This window comes from Tamandua tetradactyla, chromosome 1 (genome assembly GCF_023851605.1).
Source record: "Tamandua tetradactyla isolate mTamTet1 chromosome 1, mTamTet1.pri, whole genome shotgun sequence".
NCBI classification, from domain to species: domain Eukaryota; kingdom Metazoa; phylum Chordata; class Mammalia; order Pilosa; family Myrmecophagidae; genus Tamandua; species Tamandua tetradactyla.
The window spans coordinates 215837292-215852366 of NC_135327.1; the positions used below are offsets into that span (position 1 = coordinate 215837292).

General features: G+C 41.3%; 1 protein-coding gene across 13 annotated transcripts in view; it reads right to left on the reverse strand.

Annotated features, from left to right (window-relative positions):
* The window catches only part of CCNY (cyclin Y), a 317654-nt gene that overhangs the window by 171048 nt on the left and 131531 nt on the right, over positions 1–15075 (reverse strand). The window contains exon 5 of one of the 13 annotated variants that reach the window (XM_077152021.1): positions 10187–10362. The exons of the other annotated variants lie outside the window; for them this stretch is intronic. The gene's annotated coding sequence lies outside the window, so the exon portion shown is untranslated. The remainder of the gene's footprint in view (positions 1–10186; positions 10363–15075) is intronic. 13 annotated transcript variants of the gene reach the window in all.

Here is a 15075-nt window from a genome sequence, read left to right on the forward strand (position 1 = left end):
CACTTCAAGATTTGGTTCTGATTCAAAAGACTTTGATGCATGCCAAGACTCCCCACTGGGCCCGTCCTCCTCATCCCCGAAAAGCCCACAAGACACTCTATCGGGACACCCTATCTAACTCACTGCACAGCTGTATCATGTTCCGAAGGAGTTAGTGCCATCTGAACTGTAAGCTCCTTGTGGGCAGGAAGCCCATCCTGGGTCACTGTATTCCTCACAGCACCTGGAATACCGCCTGACACTGCTCTTTAAGATCATTTCATAGAAGACATTTTTCCTCCTTTACCATAAAAAGAAAAATTTCCTTCAAATTAGCTAATAAAACACCCAGTCTAAAACTATTAGGAACTATCATTAAGTATGAAATGGGTATTTCCCACTATATTTACATAACATGGAGTGAAAAAAATAATAAAACAGAATCCCTGCCTTGAAAAATTCTGCAGTTATTTTCTTCTAGGCTTATAGATGTTTTCCAAATTTTCTGCAATAAACATATATTACTCTTATAAACACATATAATGGAACAGATAACAAGTGTTATAAGTTAGAAAAGGCAACTTTCACATGGCCAATGACAGTCAGTGAGGTGGTCAGTGAGGTGGCCATGGACCAGTACCCGGTTAGGCCAAGGAGGACTGAAGATAAAACCAAAACAAGAAGGAAGGGAGGAGTAGACAAAGAAGGGATAGGACGGGGAAGGAGGGGAACACCAAAAGCAACGATTATGGCTACCATGTACTGGAAACCTGCTAGATCCAAGGCTCTTTACCAGCATAACCTTATTTAGTTTTTCCAACCACCCAGTGGGGAAGATATTATTATTTCCACTTTTAAATGAGATAACTGAAAATCAGGGTAGGGTGCCCAGTACATGATCGAGTCTGTGCTCTCTTCACGCAGTTAGAGATTTTTTGCCTGGGTTCTGTACTCCCAGAAGGATCCTTGGCCTCGGACCCCAATCCTGAACAGGAAAGGCTCTGGGCTCCCCGTTCACCTTCAACCTGAGCAGTCCCATTTTCTGTATCTTGAGAATCTGTATAAGATGTCATTAATTTTTATTTTTATAAGGAAGCATATTCTAGTACTTCTAAAAGTAAACAGCAGTTTGAAATCCATTGTCCTGTACCATATGGCCAGCCACAAGTTTGTGAGCATCTGAGTTACAGATGGAGAAAGAAGCCTGCCCTGGGTAGGTGTTGGAAAGCTCTGGGAAATGAGACTGAAAATGAAGGCCCTGAAAGTTCAAGAAGCTTTGAGACAAGGTAGTGGTAAGGGGGCCCTTTTGTTGGTTGACAGCTGTCAAGTACTGGCTCACACCAAATCAAAAGCTACGGGCACATCCTCAAAGCAGCAAATCTTTAAATAAAAATTTAATAAGATATGTTGTTCTCTATAGGGCTAGCTTTGAAATGAAAATTCCAACTACCAAAACAGCTGCAACAGATATGCAGCTCTATCTGAAAGCCTCCTGAATGGGTGCCAACCTAGCAAAAGAACATGAATTTTCTCAGCATTCCTGTTCCTGGGGTAGGACTACTTATATGTTGGCTCATCAGGCATCCCAGTTAGGTATTTCTGCAAGTCTCTCCATTCTATGTTGCCATCCTATCCATCACTGAAAGGCAGCACAAAGGGAACTGTGCTGATCTGAATTTGTGGACCCCAGAAAAGCCATGTCCTTTAATCCTCATTCAATATTGCTGGATGGGAGTTTTTTGATCATCCATGGAGAGATGACCTACCCAACTATGGGTGGGAACTTTTGATTAGATGATTTCCATGGTGGTATCTCTCCACTCATTCAAGGTGGGGTTGCTTACTGGAGCCCTTTAAGAAGGAACCATTTTGCATAGAGCTACAAAGCCCACATAGCCAGAGACCTTTGGAGATGAGAAAGGAAAATGCCCCCAGGGGAGCTCCATGAACTAAGAAGCCAGGAGAGAAAACTAACAGGCGCTGCTGCCATGTTCACCACGTGTCTTTCCAGTTGAGAGAGAAACCCTGAACGTCACTGGCCTTCCTGAACCAAGGTATCTTTCCCTGGATGCCTTAGATTGGACATTTCTACAGCCTTGGTCTAGACAGGACATTCTCACGGCCTTAGAACTGTGGACTTGCAACTTAACAAATTCCCCCTTTTAAAAGTCATTCTGTTTCTGGTATGTCGCATTCTAACAGCTAGCAAACTAGAATAGGCACTGAGACCAAAATCAAAATCAAAATTTCTGGTATGTCACATTCTGACAGCTAGCAAACTAGAACAGGCACTGAGACCAAAATCAAAATTAACTGACAAGAATTCATCTATAGTCAGCCACAAATGCATAAGATAAAACAAGATCAAATTATGCTACAGTGCTGGTTTAATTTAGATGCTCTACTCTGTACAAACATAATCTGATAGTTCTCAAACTTTGAAAGTATAATCCTTAAAATGCAAACCAAGGAATGTTCCGCATGAGAATGTCTTCATTTTCCATTTACTAAAGCTGAGCTGATTTATTACCAAGCGATATTCTTCTATGACTGTTTACAGGAGAGCAGTCTTCACTTTGTTTCACATTCATGACCATTATCGGATGTTCTCTTTATGAGAATGTAATAATAACACATTCTTATTGCACATTCAGGTTTTCTTTCAAGCATGTAAGAGTTGAGCCTTCCATTTAATGGCTTTGTGAAAGACGAGATAAAAGGGCTTTTGAGCTCTCATTACTTTGTACTAAGTCACAACTCGCTGGCCCTTTGTTTATAAATAAAATCAGGGGGTTTCAAACAGCACAGTTTAGCTCAACAAACACTGAGGATCTTATACACGTGCCAGGGACTGTGGTGGATATGGGGGATTCAAAAATGAAGTAGACATACACAACCTACCCTCAAGGAGTTTGTGAAATTAAGCAGAAGTGAAATATATGTAAATAGATCATTTCTACATAATCCAGTACAACACAAAACACTCCAGAAGCACAGAAAGGTGAATTCCCATCACCTGTGAATAAGTTAGGTTACATGGCACAGGGAAATTAAGGTAGCAGATTGAATTAAAGTTGCTGACCAGAGACTTTAAAATACAGAGATTATCCTGGATTATGTGGGTGAGCCCAATATAATCACAAGGGTCCTTAAAAGTGGGAAGAAAAGGCAGAAGAGTGAGAGAAAGAGATGTGAGCATGGTTCAGGGTTAAAGAGATGCTAAACTGCTGGCTTTAAAGAGGGAGAAAGGGACCATAAGTCAAAGAATGCATGGCAGCTTCCAGAAGTTGGACAAGGTACCGTGATGGATAACCCCTACAACCTTCACAACAGAATGCAGTCTGCCAACACCCTGATTTTAGCCCAGTGAGGCCCATGTCAGACCGCTGAACTAGAGAACTGTAAGATAATATAGGTGCTTTCTTTTAAGCCACTAAGTATGTAGTCATTTGATACAGTAACAATACAAAACTAATATGGAGTTTTCATTTGAAAAAGGCAATAATTTACAAGTCAAAGAGAACACGCGTTCTTACAACTACTCCATCACGTGCGCTTAGCAAGGAGAGCAAGGGTGTTTCACCCAAAGCTCCATCCAGAAGTGCAAATTCCATGTCATGCACACACACTTTGCACTAAGTTTCCAGTGGCTGCTCCTAGAAGGTTCTTCATGTGCTCATAAGCCAAAAGAGCTGTGAACTAGAAGACTCGAACTATTTGCCAATAGAAAGCTGCAACTACTCAAACAGAAACTACCAGTACTTCCACTGAAAGAATGAGTGCCACATAAACAAATCCACATATGGGCTTTCTGAAATGTCTGCTGTCAAATATTCTATTTTGCTTCACCCTTACTCTGCAAAGACTATAAATTTAGCTTACTATGGAGCACAACATTTAACCCCCAGGGTTAACAACACATTCCAAACTCTTAAAAACTTATTCTCAAAATGAATGCATGCAGCCAAGTTCACATATGTTGGAATCACCTATATAATTAGGAGTCTCACCTAATTTCCATGTAGTGTACAATCTCTATTAAAAGATAAGTAATACAATGCTCATTTGAAATGTTCATATATATTATTAAAAGTCAAGTTACTGCAGCCATTATTTAGAACATACCCCAACAACAGATTTTTGGGGGAGGAATATTTTACTGCTGACACTGTTTATAAGTGCAGACACAATTTTAAACTTGTAGACTTTGCAGACAAATTTTTAGATGATTTTATTACAGGTTTCAAATTATCTGCAGACAAAGCAGCCCCTTATCACCTGCACCAGAGGAGAAACCGCCCCCCACCCAATCCATGGGTCACTATGTTCTCTGCCTATTACTGCTAAAATGGTACGCAGAAGCCTCAAATCCAAAGAATAGTTGGTGCAAGAGAATAAAAGAAAGAGGAAAACTCACAAGAAATTCAAGACCAAAGAAACAATGAAGTGGTTAGATCTCCCAGTCCCAGTCTTAGTATGACTCTGGCTTACCTAACCCATGAATGTTAAGACAAGCTGTGAAACCTCTCGATGGTATAGTGAACAGTGTAAGTTTGGTGTCAAACAAGTTTGCACACTGGTTACTGACTGTGTGACCCCAGGCAAATATCTTAGCCTCTCTGGGCCTCTCAGCTGTTTCATCTTTAAGATGAAGATAAAAGAATATCTACCCCATGTGGTTATGAGGCAATAAAAATAAAGCACAGTTAAATGATCTACTTATAACAGCAACATGGGCACAATCTTGAACTTATTGAATCTGGGTGATGGATATATTATTAAACTAGACAGCAATTTTGTATATTTTTGGAATTTTTCAAAATAAAATTTTGAAGTTAACTGTTATTCTCAGGTTTTCTTGTACATAAAACACAGAGGAACTAATGATCTCTAAGGTCTCTTAGGGCTCTAAACCCTCCTGGATCTCTAATGGACCACAGACGGGCCTCTCTTCCGTGTATAAATCGGGACTGGGGAGAAGGGAAAGGCATTCCAGAAATAAGCTCTGATTGCCAGTCATGTCCTCAAGAATGAGCATGGCAAAATTGATGCTTTATCACCTGCCATGCCAGAGACCCAGGTTTGATTCCCGGTACCTGTTCACGCAAAAAGAAAAAAGAAAATTGATGCTTTGCACATAAATGGTTCAAGAAATTGGACACTGGACTGACTACTGACCTTTCTTACAAAATCCAAGCCAAGTGGGACCAGCACACACAAATCTAGTTTCAGTGATATGAAAGCTGGGAAATAACCTAAATCTTTCAGAGACACTACAAAGACAAGAACTGTTTCCAAATCAGGAAAATGCTGAATAAATGGAATTCAATACATTCTACAAATGACTCTGAAATGTTTCAGAGGAAGTTTACGCTCAAAGCTTTTCAGAGGAATTTTACACTCAAATGACAGAGAAGCAGACATTCAAAACTTATTTGCTGGCTGAACAAATAAATGAATAAAATGTTACAGCAAAAAATTAAAAGAATGTATCATAAACCAGAGAGACCACTGATGAGACAAGAACTGGAAGTTTGATCTAAATGCATACAGTTTAATAAAAGACAAAGAAAACAAATACACATCAAGGAGGAATCAATCAGGGGACATGAGGCCTGGTATCAACTCCACCATTTACTTCGACAATTCAACAAACATTATGAGCTGTGTTTTCCATACTCATTAAACAAGCCTAATTCCCTTTCCCTGTCTAAGGTCACTAGATCACAGCAACCATGAAAAAGGTAGGATATGTAGCAGCACTCTGAAAACTGTCATGAGCTACCTATCCTCTAACTTCCTGGGGAAGGAGCCCACCTCCCTCTGCTCGTCCTCTTCTCCTAGCTCCTTTCTGCTTTTGCACTGCAGGCTTTTGTAGGGAGCTGCCACTTCACACAGACAAATAAATACCCTCCTGATCTTTCACAGTACACATAATATCCACCCATAAGGAGCCACCACAGAGGGCTCTGCAACCCATCCTGGGAGTTACCTACATAAAATATGTTAGCATCGGGCAAAATCTGGTCCAGAATATCCTTTTGTCTTCCTTTACACTGTAAACTATTTAAGGCCAAACTCTTACAACATCCAGGGGCCAAGGTCTGGGGCCCCCTCCCAAAACCTGAGCCCTTTTGAAAAAGAGAGTATTTTTGGTCATTCCCATAGAGATGCCACTTAAAAAGGAAAGCAAGAGCCTCCCACTTAAAACAGCACTTGGAATAAGGAAGAACTCAGAATCAAGCAGGTGTTCATTTCGAAAAAGTCAAAACATGATAACAGCCAATTCCAGGTTTAGTACCCAAATATGAAGGTTACAAGGAAGCGTAACAAATTCTTCCAACTCTTTAAGGTCCTGGCTTCTGTGCTCAGGAATTTTGTCATCGATTTTTTTAAACATAACTGATTAATTAAACAGCTGGGAGGCAGGGTTATAACATAGAAATGGAACAGGGCAGAACTCAGTACACCTGCATCAGCTTGGGCACTGGCTGATTTAGGGCAAGGCTCTTCTCAGCATTCCCTTGACTCGGCTGCCTCAGCTCCTACATAAATGTCTTCGAAGGTATGTAGCATCTGCCAGATCACCCACTGTGTCAGCTTCTGTGTTCACCTGCATGCCCAAATGGACATCTGGGGGTCTCATTCCAATGAACAGCTGACTGCTGAAAATCACGCTCAGAAACCGAGGAGGAAGGTAAACGCCAACTGGCAACTACTCAAGTTCTTCAGTTCTCCAGTACCCTTGAAAATAAATGCCATTCAGCATTGACAGTTCCCAGAGAGCAACATCCAGCAGCCTCCTTCACTTAGCACCCAGCATAGCAGGGAGCTATTTAACATGCTAAGTCAAGGGGATGCTGAGAAGGGCCTTGCTTTAGTTCATGGCTAAGTTACGGTGTACATTTATTTAGTCAAGCAAGCACTGGTCTGATCATTACATCAATAACCAGTTGATTGCACCAATGGCCAATTGCATCTACAATCAACAATGGAGATTTCCTCTCAGCAGTGTGGGAAGTGGCCACATCCAATCAGATGAAAGTCTTAAAAACCAGAACTGGGGATTTCAGAAATCAGAAAGAAGAATTTCAGCCTCTACTTCAGCCAGCAAGCTTCTCCTGGGGAATTCATCTTCCCCTTTAACAGAATTTCCAGGTGGCAGCCCACCCTATGGAATCTGAACTTCCCAATCCTCATGGTCACATGGGCCAATCCCTATAATAAATATTTTAATACACATACACAGACTTACATGTATATATATCATGTTGGTTCGGTTTCTCTGGAGAACCCTAATAAATACTCCCTGCTTCCAACTCGAGCCCATAAAACTCTATGCATTAGTCACACATTTATTGATGCCCTACTCCCCTACAGACACTGTGTTCAGTACAGAGCATGCGAGATAAAAATCAGAACCAAAGAAGACAGGGCTACAAATAAAATTTTACAATACAAAATAATAATGTCAGTGGATGTACACACTTAACATCTACTATGGACTAGTTCACACTAGTCCAGCGTGTGGTCCCTAAACCTAACCATCACACACTGATCACAGATACAATCAACTGATTAAATATGCAAATCCCATTGAAATATCCACGCATTAACAAGCAGGCTGGTGCCTGACCAAACAATCAGACACCATAACTAGCCAAGTAGACGATGGAGTTAGCCATTACAGTAACCAAAAGAACTGAAAACATGTTCATACAAAAACTTGTATACAAGTGCTCATAGCAGCTTTATTCATAATAGTCAAAAATTGGGAACATCTCAAATGTTCATTATTGATGAATGGATAAATACACTTTGGTATATCCATACAATGGAATATTATTCATAAAAATGGAGTGAGGTACATATACATGTTACAACATACATGACCAGTTTACTTCATATTGTATGATGTCATTTATGTGAAATGTCCAGAATAGGCAAATCCGTACAGCTAGAAAGTATATTAGTGAATGGGAATGGCTGCTCACAGTTGGAGGTTTTCTTTTTGTGGTAAAATGCCCTGGAATTATATGGTTTTGATGGTTACACAACCCTGTGTATATACCAGACATCACTGAATTGTACACTTTAAAATGGTGAATGCTGAGGTGTTTGAATTGTATTTCAATAAAAAATACCACCGGGCACTTAAGTAGTATTCTGTTTATGTCTGTGGGTATTTACCATATTAGAAATTAAGATTGTAATTTTAAAATATTTATTTTAATAGTACAATATACTATTATATATGAACATAACTTTAAATTTAAAAACAACTAAATTTTTCAAAATAAAAATACTGTGGTGAGAATAGTAGCATTGTTTCGCATTTTTAATCATGTCTTTAATATGTAGGTTAATAGAAGGCGGCTAGACTCTCACACGGGCTCCTGCAGTAAATCTTTTGTGATATGTTGTTTGGTTGAATATATGAAGAAGATCCACATCACACAATGTGGCTGGTTAGAAAAGGAACAGGTTTGTTTTTTTTCTTTTAAATAGCCTTTTGGGATAGTTGTGGCTTATTCTTTTGATACTATACCAAAACTTGACAAGTCATAGTTTATTAAATGTTAGTTGTCATGTGGAATCTGAAACCATTTATTCTGTTACATTAAAATTTGTTGATCTGACTTGTACTTCAAACATATCTTTTACCCATGCTTGATTTTTTTTTCCTCATACATGTAACATCAGGTTTTGTTATTTGGGAAATATTGGTTCACTGAGTTATGCAGGTCTTCCAAATGTTGACACATTTCATACAATGTGTGTGTGTGTGTTACATGTGTGTCTGCAAATCACATCTGTTAAAAGCCCACTGATCTCGTCAGGAAAGTCTTAATTATTGGGAGACCTTAGACTCATGGTAGAGATAAGACTTTTCAAGAGCTCTTTTAGGTGAAAGCATAACTTTTATCATTGGCAGTAAATAACTGAAGTCACAGGGTCACTTTATTATTTTTTGAGAAACTAACTGACAGATGCACAACATCTGAATAACCGTAGTTTGTCTATCAGCTGTTCTTTCAGGTAAAAATGGTGTTGTGTGAAAAAAGTGACTAGTTCAGCTGGCAATTCAAGGAGTTGCCTGTGTGCTTAAGTGCTTTTCCTCAAGACACCGTCATACTTTGGTATGCAGCAGAAGTGTTTTATATATACCTTTTGTCACACAGAATATTAAACAGACAGAGACACGGCTATGAAAATGTTCCAGCAAAGGCGGGGCGGGGGGTGGGGAATGGGGAGTCTCCTCATCCAATTTGACAGAGGTCTTAGAAGCCAGAACTAAGGGTATTTCAGAGGTCAGAAGAGGGATCCAGACTCAACGTCAGCATTGGCTCTTGGTGGAATTTTCGGCCAGTCTGCTTCCCCTGGAGCATTCAGCTAAGGACTGCAGCATCTCCTTTACGGGAGTTTCCGGCTTGCAGCCTGCTCTACAGAATTCAGAACTGCCAGGCCCCACAGCCACATGGGCCGATACCTTATATTAAATCCTTTGTATACATAATCTCCTATTGGTTCTGTTCCTCTGGAGTACCCTGTCTAATAATATAGGTATATACCTAGGAATGGAATTACTGGGTCATATGGTAACTCTGTTTAACTTTTCGAGGAACTCCCAGACTGTTTTTCACAGTGGCTGCACCAATTTTACATTTCCACCAGCAATGTAGGAACGTTCCATTTTTAAGCCTGTAAACAGGGTCCTGAGACCTAAAAGTTCAAGAACCTCTATGTTAGGCTGAGAGGATACTGAGTTTACTGCCAATCCCTTTCCTCAATGAGGTCATAATGAACCACAGGAGCTCAGATTCAGAGAAGACAGATTTTCTTTAAATGTATCTTAAATAAGGCTTCTGAAGGAAAAACCTAAAATTGCAGAACTGTAACCCACACTAAACTCTGCAATCTGTTCTATAACTACTTGTTACAATGCACTTTGAAATTTATTGCTTCTTTGTATATATATACTTAACAACAAAAAAAGTTTTAAAAAGATTCCATAAAATGTTCTAAAACTGATTTGTGAAGAATGTACTACCTTGTGATACTACAAGCATCAACTATATACTGTGGATGGATTGTACTGTATGTGACTGTATCTCAAAAAAGTTGCATTTAAAAAAAACAGCAAAGAAAAAGGTTTCTGAGACACAGGATGGGTTGCAGTTTTCCTGCCCCAGCACTCTATTCTCACCTCTCTCCTAGAGTGCCCCTCCTTGGTGTCTCCTCTGGTGGCCCTTCCACAGAAGCCTGCCTGTCACGATATCAAGAGGCTAAGAGGGCTGCTCGCTGTCTCCACTTACAGACTTCCTCCCCAGGCACCTGTCCTGGTCCTGTCTTCTTCCTGATGCTTAGAACTTGTGTCTTCACCTGCACAGAAAACATCTCTCAACTACTCACAGGTTTCAGAGCTATTCCAGAATCCCAACAGAGGGTTCTCCATAAAAGAGGTGTTACAATATTTATTACATTTGCAAAGCAGCAAAAAATGAGGCCTGAATACATTGAAACCAAATCTCATAGGCTTTTTGGAGAAAATAATTTCACCTAAATTTCAATAGCCTACAGACGTCAAAAAGGATTACGCAATACTCAGAATCCTGAAAAACAGCAGCCCTTAGGAGTGCAATCACAGAATTAAGACTGTACTTTCACAGTGACCAAAACTCAGAAGTGGGGACAAGGAGAAAAAAGAGGAGGTCTGTGATGTGAGGAGCCTCACCCTGCCTCTCGAGTTGGAGCACAGGAAGAGGAGAAGCCTTTGGAAGCCGGGAAAAGCAAGGAAACACTCTCCCCAGGGCCTCCAGAAAGGAAGGCAGCCCTGCTGCTGCCCTGATGTTTGCCCAGTACAACCCATGTCAGACTTCCAAACTACAGAACTGTAAAACAAAACATTTGTGTGGTTTGAAGCCACTAAATTTGTGGCAATTTGTTGTGGGAGTATTAGTAAACTAAAACAGATTAAAGACATCATTTTTAGAAATCATACTTTCAAGATTCTTGTCCTTTTTAGAAATCATACTTTCAAGATTCTTGTCCTCCTCCACCACCAACCCCATCCCCTTTCATAAGACAGAGGCACTGGGCTACCCATACTCTTCTCCTTGAGATTTTCCACTTAACTTTCCTTTCTTATTGTTTGAACCCTTTATTCCGGAACCCTTTTCTCAGTCAGTCAAATGTCAAATGTCAGGGCACCTGCTTAGCAACAAGGGCTGACAATATGCTTGTGTCTTCCTTGCATTCTATTTTCACAAAAACAAAATCCCATGAGCAATGACCTGACATTATCTTTCCTTTTTCTTCAAAACTATCGTTGCATTTATCTATTTTCCAAAGGTACATGTTAAAATCCCTAATTTTCTGTGAATATAAATTGTTCCAAAATGCACACTTAATAAAACGGAGAAGTTTATATCGATCAAAGTTGCATCATTATTCTATGGAATATTTTTCGCTAGCTCAATTATGAAATAGTCATTCCACCTGCAATTGCAAAACAACATTGCAACACCATCTCTTCTTGGATGAAACTGTCATTGTCACTATTCTCTGTGCCACCTAAAACAGATTTTATAGCACTAACAATTAACGTGCTGTCGTTCATCACAAAGACGGATGAGCGATAAAACCCCATGTGACTGGCTGTGCAGACTGAGAGGGCACTCTGTTAACAAAGATTTATACTGGTTTGTCGCGTTCTCATAGAGGAAGTGTCTCTTCCTGTTTCACTGTTAGGAAACATTTGTGTTCCTACTGTGAATCTGGAGGGATCAGGTACCTGGGAACAATGTCAAGTGTATTAACAATTAATTAGAAAAAAAGTTCCTCCACTGTAATATTCCATTCTGGTTTCAGAAGCTATACAATCTGTACACTTTACACAGCTATCCTACAAAACTTCTAAGCCTCAGCATTTGTTTAGAAAAGGGCCAGAAAATAAAAAATCCACTATGCCCAGTGTTCTGTAGGCAAAAATAAAGCAGAGGGGCCTTAATCAGGGAAATTTTATTGTATGAGCCGAACTTCTTGCCACAAATGTTATAAATACCTAATTATGTGCCATTTCTAGCCAGTTGCCCTTAAAAAAAAAAAAACTGTACAAAATGGTATCATTAATCACGTGTATGGTATATTCCTAGAATAAATACTTCCTTCTATGCAGTCATCACGAAAAAAGAAATGAAACCCGTGTTTGCACAGGGTATTGTGCTGGTTTGAAATTGTTATGGACCCCAGAAAAGCCATGTTCTTTTCTGTAGCTGTCCAAACCTGTAGGGTGGCGCACCTCTTGATTAGACTGTTTCTATGAATACGTGACATACCCAATTGTGGGTGTGACCCTTTGATTAGATGGAGATGTGACTCCACCCATTAGAGGGGGGGTCTTGATTAGTTTACTGGAGTCCTTAAAAGCTATCACAGAGCTCAGACGCAGATGTTTGGAGATGCAGAGGAAAACACCAGAAGGACCCACAGGACATGCAAGGGCCATTTGAAACCAGAAGCCGGGAGAGGGCCCAGGGGGCGTTACCATATGCCTTCCCATGAGATGCTAAGCAAGCCAGGATCAGAGTTTTGCCCCAGAGAAGCTGAGTGATGGCCTACAGATACTTAAGAGAAGAAGTCTGGGAATCAGGCAAACCAGGAACAAGGACCTCAGACACCAGCCACGTGCTGACAGAGAAATTCTGGACACCATTCAGCCTTTCTTCAGAGTCAAGGTATCTTTCTCTGGATGCCGTAGTTTGGACACTTTTAAGAACTTACAACTGTAAACTTGTAACTTAATAAATCCCCTTCATAAAAGCCATTCCATCTCTGGTATATTGCATTCCAGCAGCATTAACAAACTACAACAGGTGTTTCTGAAAACAAGGTAATATAGTCATAAAGAAGCCTTCACTCCCTCTTTACTACCCATAAAGACCTGAAAGACACCAGAGATAGAAATAAAAAGGAGAGTCACTAGCCTTGCCCTCCATTTAACTGGGGAGGGAAGGGAAGCATGTTAAATGCACTCTCCTCGAAGGCTCACCCTCCATGCAGGTGTCTATCCATCACACTGGAAAGCAAAGCCCTCATCGTTAACAACTACGACGTGAGTCACTCAACACTCGCCATGTGTAGACGCTCTACATGCCTTGCCCCATTCAATCTCCAAACATCCCCAAGAGGTATTTTTCATTAACCCCATTACATAAATTAACAGAATGTATAAAGAGAAAGAAAGTAACCACTCAAAACCCCAACCAGGGAGAAGCAGAACAACTGCCAATGCTGGTTTGTCCTGATACTTAACCCAAAATTTTCTTATTACTCTCTATTATATTTAAACTATTCTTGGATTTAAAAATCTTCTCAGGTTACAATCGAGTAGAGAAAATAAAAACATGAGTAAAATGGTCATAATGTAAAGCAGTAAGTTGCAATGCTCTATGAGACACAGTCAATGAGCATCCAATGGGAACAAAGGAGGAGAGCTGGCAGGAAGGGGCAAGCCCAAGCAACAGCCCGAGCCGGTGTGAGCAAAGGCACGTCACAGCCAGCAAGCCAGGGGTGTCCAGAGAATGACAAACAAGCGCAGTCCACGAGGGTGAATGGTGAGCAAAAAAGCCTCGGAGATGGATGTGAGCCTTTGTGAGCCGTGAGAGTCACCTCCAGTGTGCAACGGGAAGAATGAAATGACACAAGGTAGACTGCTGCAAGCTTAATCTGTATAGAATCAATTCAAGCTACCCCATGGGCACTGCTGGCAAGTAAAAATCTCCTATCCTATCTAACAAAACAAACTGAGGTGGTTCCCTTCCCCGACCCCAACCACCTCCAACTCTCCTGCCTTAACCCCTCAACCCCTTTCTCACCGCCAGGGCTAACAGAACCCTGAGAATTCCATCCTTTCCCTCCTCCTGGCTCTTTCAAGTATTATGAATCTTTCCCTCTACTCTGGTTCCATCCTCTGAGCCTTCAAAACACACAAACACCTGCCATTTGGAAAAAAAATAAAGCTAAAAAGTCACTTATTTTTTCCTATTCAAATCCCACGAATAAGCAGCCTACCCTCACTGTTGCACCCTTTCATTCCTGAAGTGCAGTAACTACACTTCTGTTCCCACCAATCTTTAAGGAATGAAGCAAACTGTCACCATGAACCATCAGATGCAATGGAGTCCCTCGCTCTTCCTAGTCTGCACTGCTGCTGGTCCTCTCCTTTGCTGAGTCCCTGCCTGGCCTGGCCCTGCCTCCCTCTCCACCCCCTTCCGGGTCTCCTCTGGGCTCCCACAGGGTCCTACCTGCCCATGTCTGCCCGAGGCGCTCACACCTGCACCTCCACCACCGGAGCTTGGGAGTAATTGCAAAGCCTCCACTCTGGCCCTGTCCTCCTAAACATTTAATCTGTGCGGGAAGATGAAAACACCTGGGGCAGATTAAGCTTAGAAAAGGCAGGAGAGGAAGTTTAGAAAAAGCAGGGAGAGGTGAGCCCTGTGAAGGCCCCAATGCCAGGAAGGTCCAGTAAGGTCAGTGGCAGGGATGTGGCCTGGACAGAGGAAGGCTGGCCTGGCAGAACGTGAAGGATGGATCTAAAAACAAAAAAGACTGTGTTACTAGGAAGGCTGCTGATGTCCAGGAGCCAGTGTGGCAATACAGGAAGCAGAAAGGAAGGAGAGGGTTTGTGCCGGCTGATGGAACGGACAGCCCTCTCTCAACCTGGAGTCAGCCGCTCTAACAGTACCATGCTCCCAATCATGCCCCAGCACCATGACAGGTACGCGGTGGTGTGAGAGAACGGTTCAAACTCGGACCCTGCTGTGAAGGAACTCACAGGCTAATGGGAAAGACAGAAAAAGCTGTTCGGCCTTTTTTTTTTTTTTTTTTTTTTTTGGAAGTATCTCACAGTACAGCAAGTAAAATAAGCTGCCTAATAGACAGTCACAAATGAACAGGGCCTACAACCTCCCATCAAAGGCCAGATTAGAAACTGCTCAGCAGAGCAAGGAAAGCAGTGGCCAGGCAACCATGAGGACGTCACGCGCCCTGGGCAGGCCTCTGCCCAGCAGTTAAGCACATAGCAGAGGAAGAACC